General features: G+C 45.3%; 1 protein-coding gene and 1 pseudogene across 2 annotated transcripts in view; one reads left to right on the top strand and one right to left on the bottom strand.

The window, feature by feature from the left end:
• The window catches only part of Flvcr2 (feline leukemia virus subgroup C cellular receptor family member 2), a 70,393-nt gene that overhangs the window by 32,629 nt on the left and 28,620 nt on the right, over window positions 1–9,144 (bottom strand). The gene's annotated exons all lie outside the window — the stretch shown is intronic.
• On the top strand, window positions 2,000–3,431 carry LOC110306819 (annotated as a pseudogene). The gene has a single exon (XR_002379315.2). The product of XR_002379315.2 is annotated as a dipeptidyl peptidase 1 pseudogene (transcript).

The following is a 9,144-nucleotide window of genomic DNA, read 5'->3' as shown; positions in this document are numbered from 1 at the left end:
GCTCTGGCTGTCCTGGAACTCACTTTGTAGACCAGGCTGGCCTCGAACTCAGAAATCCGCCTGCCTCTGCCTCCCGAGTGCTGGGATTAAAGGCATGCACCACCACGCCCGGCTCGACCTTTTTCTTCTTATGCTATTGAAGTGATCAATTTCTATGAATCTGTTAACCCAGTACTAAGAGTTCAGTTGAAAAAGCTTCTACAACCTTTAGCTACAGAGAATGACTTCAGTGAGAGCTGGAAGTTGTCAGTCCATTTAAGATTGATGGTTTAGTTCGTTATGTAATAACTTAGCAACAGCCAGAGTTTCTGTAGTGTGAGGTCACACATGACTGTAAAATGGTTACACACAACACACACACACACATACATAAGTACGTCAGTGTTAGAGTGCAAATACCCCAGGACCTAGAAAATAACATAACCTGGGTGTCCCTGAGATCAGACACACTGTGATTCAGCAGTAACTAACTAATATACAACTCCCAAAAGTTGGGCCACTCTCAGTTGTCTGGAGCCAGGCCAGTCCAGGGCTTTCCCTTGGGCCTGGATGTATGGAGAGGAACATAGTTTCTTGTTTAAAAATCAGGAACTTGCTCAGAAAAGTCAGTAATAGCCTGGGGCCAGGGCCTTGGGGGAACTTCCCTCTTGGATCCTGGGAAGCTACTTTGCCCCAATTTGAAGGCCTGTGGTTATCTGTCCCAAGGCCCTTGAGGGCTCAGTGCACTCAGTGTGGTGCACTTGAGACAGCCTGTGTTCCCTTTGTGCATCATTGCTTGATTAGCTTGTTACTGAGTCCACCCCATGGTATGATAGCTTGACAGAATCTGATGCTCTGGTCCTGTTTTCCCCTGCAAACAGCATAGAAGATGCTGTCTTCTTAATAAACTGGCTTGGCTTGAGCCATCAACTCATGAAAGACCTTCAGGCCCTAACTCTCTTATCTTCTTTTCTCATTCCTGCCCCTCCCCATCAGGAGTCTGTCAGTGAAGGCCAGCCTGTTCTTCCAGGTGACATAATACCAAGGCAGAGACTGGAGAGAGCTCATCAACTCAGGCTCATCACTGTCACGCCCTTCCGCTGCCTACTCACTTCCTGCACGGGTGTTTCCTCTGACAATTACTTGTCAATCAAATGGTCCTAGTGGTTCCTAGCTTTGGAGTAGTTACAGACATCAGCAAAAGGCTGTGTGTAGGGACTGGAGAGTTGGCCCAGTTGTTAAGAGCACCTGCTGTTCTTCCAGAGGACCCAAGTTCTGTTACCAGCATGCACACAGGGGGCTCACAATCACTTGTAGCTAGTGGTTGGATCTGATGCCCCCTCTTCTGGCCTCCATGAGCCCCTGCATATACATGCCACACATGTACACACACACACAAATCATTTTTTAAAGGCTGACTGTTCATATCCTGGTGCAGTATATAATCAATAAATCAATAAATATATATTTTAAAATATAAATATAACATATAAAATATAACCAATAATTCAGGCCCATCTTTTTAAGCACCTACTATGTGAAAAGTGTTCTATAGGCATTTTAAGCAGTACCAAGATGTGAAAAGGATTCTCGCTTTGGAAGCTTTAGACTCTAGCTAGAATAGTGGTTCTCATCTTATAGGTCATGACCCCTTCGGGTTTCAAATGACCCTTCCACAGGGGTCACGTATCAGATATTTACAACACAATTCATAAAAGTAGCAAAGTTACAGTTATAAAATAGCAACAAAAAGAATTTTATGTTTGGGAGTTACCGCCACACGAGGACCTGTATTAAAGGGTAGCATCATTAGGAAGGTTGAGGACCCCTTCTGTAGAAGGTTATTAAAAAAAAAAATACAACAAATAACACAAATGGCATGTGATAGGATGCAATGATAGATCGTTACAGCTGGAAAGTGTTTTAAAATCCTCTATTAGAAGGTTATTAGAGGGACTCCCATCGAGTCGGTGTTCCAGTACTTGCTTTCTCTGCCATCTGCTTCCTGGGCACCGTCAGCATGGGTCCCTGGACCCTCCTTGCACGCCATCCTGCTGCTGGTGCTTTTGGGAGTCTACACCGTGCGCTCCGACACTCCTGCCAACTGCACCTACCCTGGTTTGCTGGGCACCTGGGTGTTCCAGGTGGGCCCTAGAAGTTCCCGAAGCGACATTAACTGCTCGGTGATGGAAGCAACAGAAGAAAAGGTAGTGGTACACCTTAAGAAGTTGGATACTGCTGGGCAATTCTGGGCATTTTACCCTCATTTACAACCAAGGCTTCGAGATTGCGTTGAATGACTACAAATGGTTTGCGCTTTTCAAGTATGAAGTCAGAGGCCACACAGCTATCAGTTACTGCCATGAGACCATGACTGGGCGGGTCCATGATGTGCTGGGCCGGAACTGGGCTTGCTTTGTTGGCAAGAAGGTGGAAAGTCACATTGAGAAGGTTAATATGAATGCAGCACACCTTGGAGGTCTCCAGGGAAAATATTCTGAAAGGCTCTACCCTCACAACTTGTGAAGGCCATCAATACCGTTCAGAAGTCTTGGACTGCAACTACATATAAGGAATATGAGAAAATGAGCCTGCGAGATCTGATAAGGAGAAGTGGCCATAGCCAAAGGATCCCAAGGCCCAAACCTGCCCTGATGACTGATGAAATACAGCAACAAATTTTAAATTTGCCAGAATCTTGGGACTGGAGAAACGTCCAAGGCGTCAATTATGTTAGCCCTGTTCGAAACCAAGAATCTTGTGGAAGCTGCTACTCGTTTGTCTCTATGCTAGAAGCAAGAATTCGTATATTAACCAACAATTCTCAGACACCAATCCTGAGTCCTCAGGAGGTTGTATCTTGCAGCCAGTATGCCCAAGGTTGTGATGGTGGATTCCCATACCTCATTGCAGGGAAGTATGCCCAAGATTTTGGGGTAGTGGAAGAAAGCTGCTTTCCCTACACAGCCAAAGATTCTCCATGCAAACCAAGGGAGAATTGCCTCCGTTATTATTCTTCTGACTACTACTATGTGGGTGGTTTCTATGGTGGCTGCAATGAAGCCCTGATGAAGCTTGAGCTGGTCAAACCTGGACCCATGGCAGTTGCCTTTGAAGTCCACGATGACTTCCTACACTACCACAGTGGAATCTATCACCACACTGGGCTGAGCGACCCTTTCAACCCCTTTGAGCTGACACATCATGCTGTTTTGCTTGTGGGCTATGGAAGAGATCCAGTTACTGGGATAGAATACTGGATTATAAAGAACAGCTGGGGCTCTAACTGGGGTGAGAGTGGCTACTTCCGTATCTGCAGAGGAACTGATGAATGTGCAATTGAGAGTATAGCCGTGGCGGCCATACCGATTCCTAAATTATAGGACATAGCTCCCAGTGTTATATACGGGTCTTTATCACTCACAGAGTGATTTAGTCACATGCTGAAGACTTTTACAGGGCAATATCAGAAGCTTACCACTAAGATCTTTAAAGAATTTTGCCTTTGAATTTAAAACCATCCTTGATTTGTTTTTCTTTTAATATCTTCCCCATCAACTATTGAACTACTTTTCTTTTTAAAGTACTTGGTTAAGTAATACTTTTATGAGTAGTCGTTCAGTTGTCAAATATTTTTTTGCAGGTCATCTACAATGCAACCAGATGTTTCAGTTCTAATCTATGTAAAGGTACAAGCTCATTTTGAAATTATGTAAGTCACACGAAAACATGGCAAAAAAAAGTTACATTTTTTACAAAGAGTTTTAAATAAATGTTTATGTAATCAGTAAAAAAAAAAAAAAGTAGGTTATTAGAGGCCCAGGCTATGTGTCTTTTAGCTCTGGAGGCTAAGGAACTGGCCCAGAGTTGCCCAGAGTTCTGCTTGAACGGAGGTAAGAAAACATATCTATCAGTTTTCAGGCTAAACCTTCTTCCAGTAGTACAACATCAATGCCTTGAGAAGGGCCCTCATGCCCTGGACCATCACCAGCCACTCAGTCTCAAGGATTTGTTAGAGCTGAAGCAGGGGTAATTAATTCATCATTTTTGTTTTTACTAGCATATATTAATTAAATTAAAAGTAATGGGTACTATTGTGACACTTTTATATATATCAGATTCTCAGAAATAGTTAATGAGGTACGCTTCTTAATGCTCACTTCCAGCACTTTCCATAGAAGCCTGCCGCAGACAGGGACCTCTCTCATACCCTCCCCCCCCAGGTTCTGTTTGGCCTCTTAGAGATCCAGGGGTTAAGGTGTATCTTAGAGGGCTCCATTTACAAGAGTCAGGGAGGATTTAGTCGGGGAAGGTTTGGGACAGTCACCATTTCATTTCTAACATGAAGATGACAATGCTGGGGAACCTGGGAAAGGTCAACATGATCCTTAGTCATCTTGGCTGGAATGACACACCATGCCTGATACCTCAGGCTGGGCTCTGGCTACTCCATCCACATTTTGAGCCAGAGCTAGTGGTGTTCAACCTGCACTCGGGCTCCTCTAGCCAATAGAATGTAGACCCTCAGTCAGGGTGACAGAGCATCATGCGATCTTGCGGCAACCCTTCTGCAGGAGCAAGTAGCTTTGGAGGTACTTTTCCTGCCTGGGGCAGAAAGTCAAACATAAAAAGATCTATAAGGGGTTGCCTCTGGGTTTTAATGGCTTTATCTTCCCATCTCTTAAGATCAAGGCTCAGGAAGAGCCCATGACTGTTTCCAGTGTTCACTCAGTCATGAGGAAATGGATGAACAGATGGATGAATAGATAGATGGATGGGCAGATAGACAGACAGACAAAATTGGTGGAAACCCTGGTCTACACAAATCTATATGGTAACAGGTGTGCTCATTGAGTTCCAGCCTCTTACTACAAAATACACAGTCTCCACGGCAAATTACCTATCTGTCAGGAATGGTAATATTCTAAAGAGATACTTATGTGTCTCCATTCCCTAATAGATTAGAACCCCTAGAAATTGTTATTTGCCCAGGATACTGTCATGCTGGCCCGTTTCTGTCTTTCAGGACTTTGAGCATCAGCTTCTCTGTCCAGATTAGAGTGTTTCAAAGCAAACATTCTCTAGGTCTGTGTTAACATCTCGAGTTCTCAAGGAAGTAGTCTCTTATCGCAGGGTCAGATCCTTGTGGGAGTCACTTTATATTTGTATAATTACTTCAAATGTGCTTCTCTAGCCAAACTAAGGTCCCTGAGAGGGCAGGTCTCCAGTGTGGCACATACCGGATACTAATCATAGCAAAATGTACGAAGCTTTCCATGGAATTCCTTAGCCCTTACAGCAGCCTCCCGCCCCCCTACCCCGCCCCAAAAAGGGGATCTATCATTGTCCACTTTATTGTTTGTTTTGTTCTTCAAAGGCGGGGTTTCTCTGTGTAACTCTAGCTGTCCTGAACTCTGCAAAGCAGGGTAGCCTTGAACTCAGAGATCCACCTCCGGAATGATGGGATTAGAGGTGGGTCACAAGCACCCAACATTATCCACGTTTCACAGCTGATGATCCCGAGAGGCAAAAATGTCACAAAAGCTGCCTCAGGCCATGTGACTAAAGGCTACTACTGAGCTGGACCCGGTTTCAACACACAGCTCTGAATCCAGGGTATGGAGCACACTGCCTATACTTTATTCCACTCCCAAAGGAAATGTTTAAAAGCAAAAAACAAACAAACAAAAAAACAACATGTGACAAACCAAAGGCTGGAGAGGCAGCCTGGAAGACTCAACTTTCATTTCCCATTTTTCGCCTGTTCTTTCTGGAACTTCAAGAAAGATATCACTATGCTTTAGTAATGATAACTGTCAAGGATGTTTGGTAATATTGGCTTTAGTGATGCCAATAGTCAGGGCTACTTCCAGGGCATAGTTAAATACACGTCTGTACATCTGTGCAGTCTGAAGTCTTTGCGTAGCTGGAAAAGGACCTGTCACACTGTGTGTCCCTGCCACTTATCCACTTGGTTCATGCATTAAATGAGTAAAAATAGTCAGAAAAGCATCAAAGCTGCATGTGGAGCAAGACTGGCACTCCAGCGCTGGAGCTTGGTGGTAGAGAGCTTGCCTAATGTATGCAGGGCCTGCTCCCATCTAGTGGGCCCCAGCATGGCAAGCACAGGCCAGCTCATAGCATACACAGGCCCAAGCGTGGTGAACACATGCCCGAGCATGGCAAACACAGGCCAGCGCATGGCAAACAGCGCCAACAAGTTTTGCCATTTGCCCTTCTTCCCCTTGCTGAAAACCATCAGATTCCACTCCTAAAGGCAGCCCCCAAGGTCTGTCCTCTTATTTGGTCGCTTCCTCCTTCTGAGACTGACCACCACGGTCCAGCAATCAAAAGCCCCCTTTGGTTCACCCAATGAATGTGCCCAGTCAAAACAAAGCAAGTCATCCTAACTCAAGGTTTCCCTTCTTCCCTTTATAAACTGCCATTCACCTCTGGGCCACATCTGCCTCCTCTCTATTCAGAGGCAGTCCTTGGTCCCTCTGAGGCGAATAGCCCTTCCCCCACTCTCCTTTGCCCCCTTTTCTCTTCTCCCTTGTCCTCTGTCTCTTATCTTTGTTTCTTATTCCCTGAACTTTGTCTCTCTGGGGAAAATAACCTCCTTTGTGCTAAGAATTTGGCCTAGGTGTGTCCTGTGCTCACTCTGGTCCTTTCACCTCCCATCATATCCACACATCCAACTTATTATAAATTGCATCATATGCTATGTCATCTCTGAGGTCCGCAGAACCACTGTTCCATCACGATCCAAATAATCTGTTCTCATCTGCCATCAGCAAATCATTGTGTGAGTCACAATTCAATCAGAACCCTAGTACAATGCTACCCTCCTTGGTCTTGGCTGGCCATGGGGTCAGAATGTTGACCAGACTGTAAGGAGACCCCAGGTTTTTCACACACACACACACACACACACACACACACACACTCACACTCACACTCTCAAACACACACTCATACACACACTTTCAGGGAACTTTATATCCACACAGTAAGAAGGGTTTGGGTCCACATGGAACAGGGAAGGAATCACTGGTCCCCATCTGAGCATTTAGTTACGGTCCTGGGCATTTTCATCTTCCTGACACATGATGTTGGCAAGGTGAACTCCACTCTTCTCCATCAAGAAACAAGAACCTCACTAGGTACTGGTGACATAGGCCTTTAATCCCAGCACTTGGGAAGCAAAGGCAGGCAGATCTCTGTGGGTTCCAGGCCAGCCTGATCTACAGAGTGAGTTCCAGGCCAGCCTGGGCTACACAGAAAAGAAACAAGACCCTCAACACAGTCTTAAAGATCCAAATTCATATCTCCTTTGGCCACTCACCTCCCAGGCATCCCAGGCTATTCTGAGAAAGATAATCTCACTGTAAGCCCCAGGTCTGGGCTCCCCAGGGCTCATTCTTTTCCCAGACCCAGTCTCTAGGTTGAGGCAAATGCATTCCTCTGAACTTAAGAGTTCCCAGGAACTAGCTCTCTGTTGCTGAGTCAAAGGTATCCCTTCACTGGATCAGTACCTCTTTCTGCAGGAAAGCCTCTAAGCTCTGGCAGCTGCCCTCAAGTCTGGCCTCCTATGAGCTGATCTGGGTTTGCTCTGCTCCATGAGCAGATAAATTTTATATATCATGCCTTGATGTGCTGTATTTTCATCTACACACCTCATCACACTGCACAGTATGCACAATGCCACTTATGTGCATGAACACACGGGGTGAGGTGGGGGCATGCATGTGAAGCAAATGTAAAAAGCATGGTTATTTTTCTCTCAAAAATCAGAGCTCAACAAAAACAGAGAGAGAGAGAGAGAGAGATCCAAACATCAGATTGTTTAAAGCCCATATGATCGATCTTTATTTTAGATTTATTTTTTATGTGTGTCCCACATGTGTGCAGGAGCCTACACAGGTCAAAAGAAGTCATCAGATATCATAGAACTGTAGTTCTAGGAAGTTGTGAGGGTGCTGGGAACTGAATGCAGGTCCTCTGGAAGACCAACAAATGCTCTAACCACTGAGGAGCATCTCTCTTGCCTTCTTATAAGTAATCTTAAACAGCGGTATGACGCTCCTCTCCCAAGAACATTTCCCGCAATGAGATGACCCAGTAAATGTGTGTAACTACGTAGTTCTGTGTACATTAGCAATGGTCTTACAATCTAAAGATGAATCTGAAGCTAAGCTCACAGACTGGGCAGTTCTTCAGGGAAACTTGAACTGTACAGATAAACATAAGAAAAATGACTACATGTATGAACTTTTAAATGGGCTCAAATACAGTATGTTTGATTCCCATTCCACACAAAACTTATACTACATACTCCTGGGGCCAAGAGGTTAGGCCCTGGTCTCTCTGGAGAGCAGAGTGACCACCACTGAAGTGCCACCAAAGATCAAGTCCCCGTGAGCAACTACTTGAAGATGATTCCCACGTTCTGCTTCTTATCGTCTCATAGAGCTGTGCATGCTGGAACACCACAAAGATGGTCGTATGCAAGCCTAAACCAATAGAGAATCCTGGAGCGATTAATATGAGGGCCGGCAAGACAGTTCAGCACGTAAAGGCACTCACTCACTGCTAAGCTTAGTAACCTGAATGTAGCCCCTCAGCCTTATGGTAAAAGATAGGAAAGTTGTCTTCTGACTATTACACACACTTATGTGCAGCACTACCACCCCACCCTACTCCCACAAACACACAAAGAAATAAAGGTAAACTAAAATTAAAGCCTTTGCATTCTCCTTGCCTAGTAAGGTGTAAACACTTAAACCTACTGGTGAGTAACTGATCTGGGCAAGTGGAGCATAATGGAGCCTCCAGGAGCCCAAATAACGCAACAGAAGTCATTCTTGGACCCCTGGAAGGGATAGAGCATGAGCTCCTGGGACAGACTGGGAAGACTATGTTAGCATTTTGTCTAAACTCTGGCTCATGGTCACCTGGCAACACAGCCAGGTAGGCCTGACCCACTATAAAAGGGGCTGCTTGCCCTCTCCTCTCTCTCTTGCTTTCTTGCTCTTTCTCTGCTTCCCTTCCCCCCTCCCCCTCCCCTTCTCCCCACTTTCTCCACCTGCTCATGGCCGCACTGCTGCCTCTACTCCTCTACTTCTTTTCTCTTCTCCTCTCCTCTTTTCTCTTCTCTTCCTCTCC

Source organism: Mus caroli, chromosome 12 (assembly GCF_900094665.2).
Source record: "Mus caroli chromosome 12, CAROLI_EIJ_v1.1, whole genome shotgun sequence".
Lineage (NCBI taxonomy): Eukaryota > Metazoa > Chordata > Mammalia > Rodentia > Muridae > Mus > Mus caroli.
The sequence above is the reverse complement of the archived record's forward strand: the minus strand, read 5'-3'. Positions and strand labels throughout refer to the sequence as shown.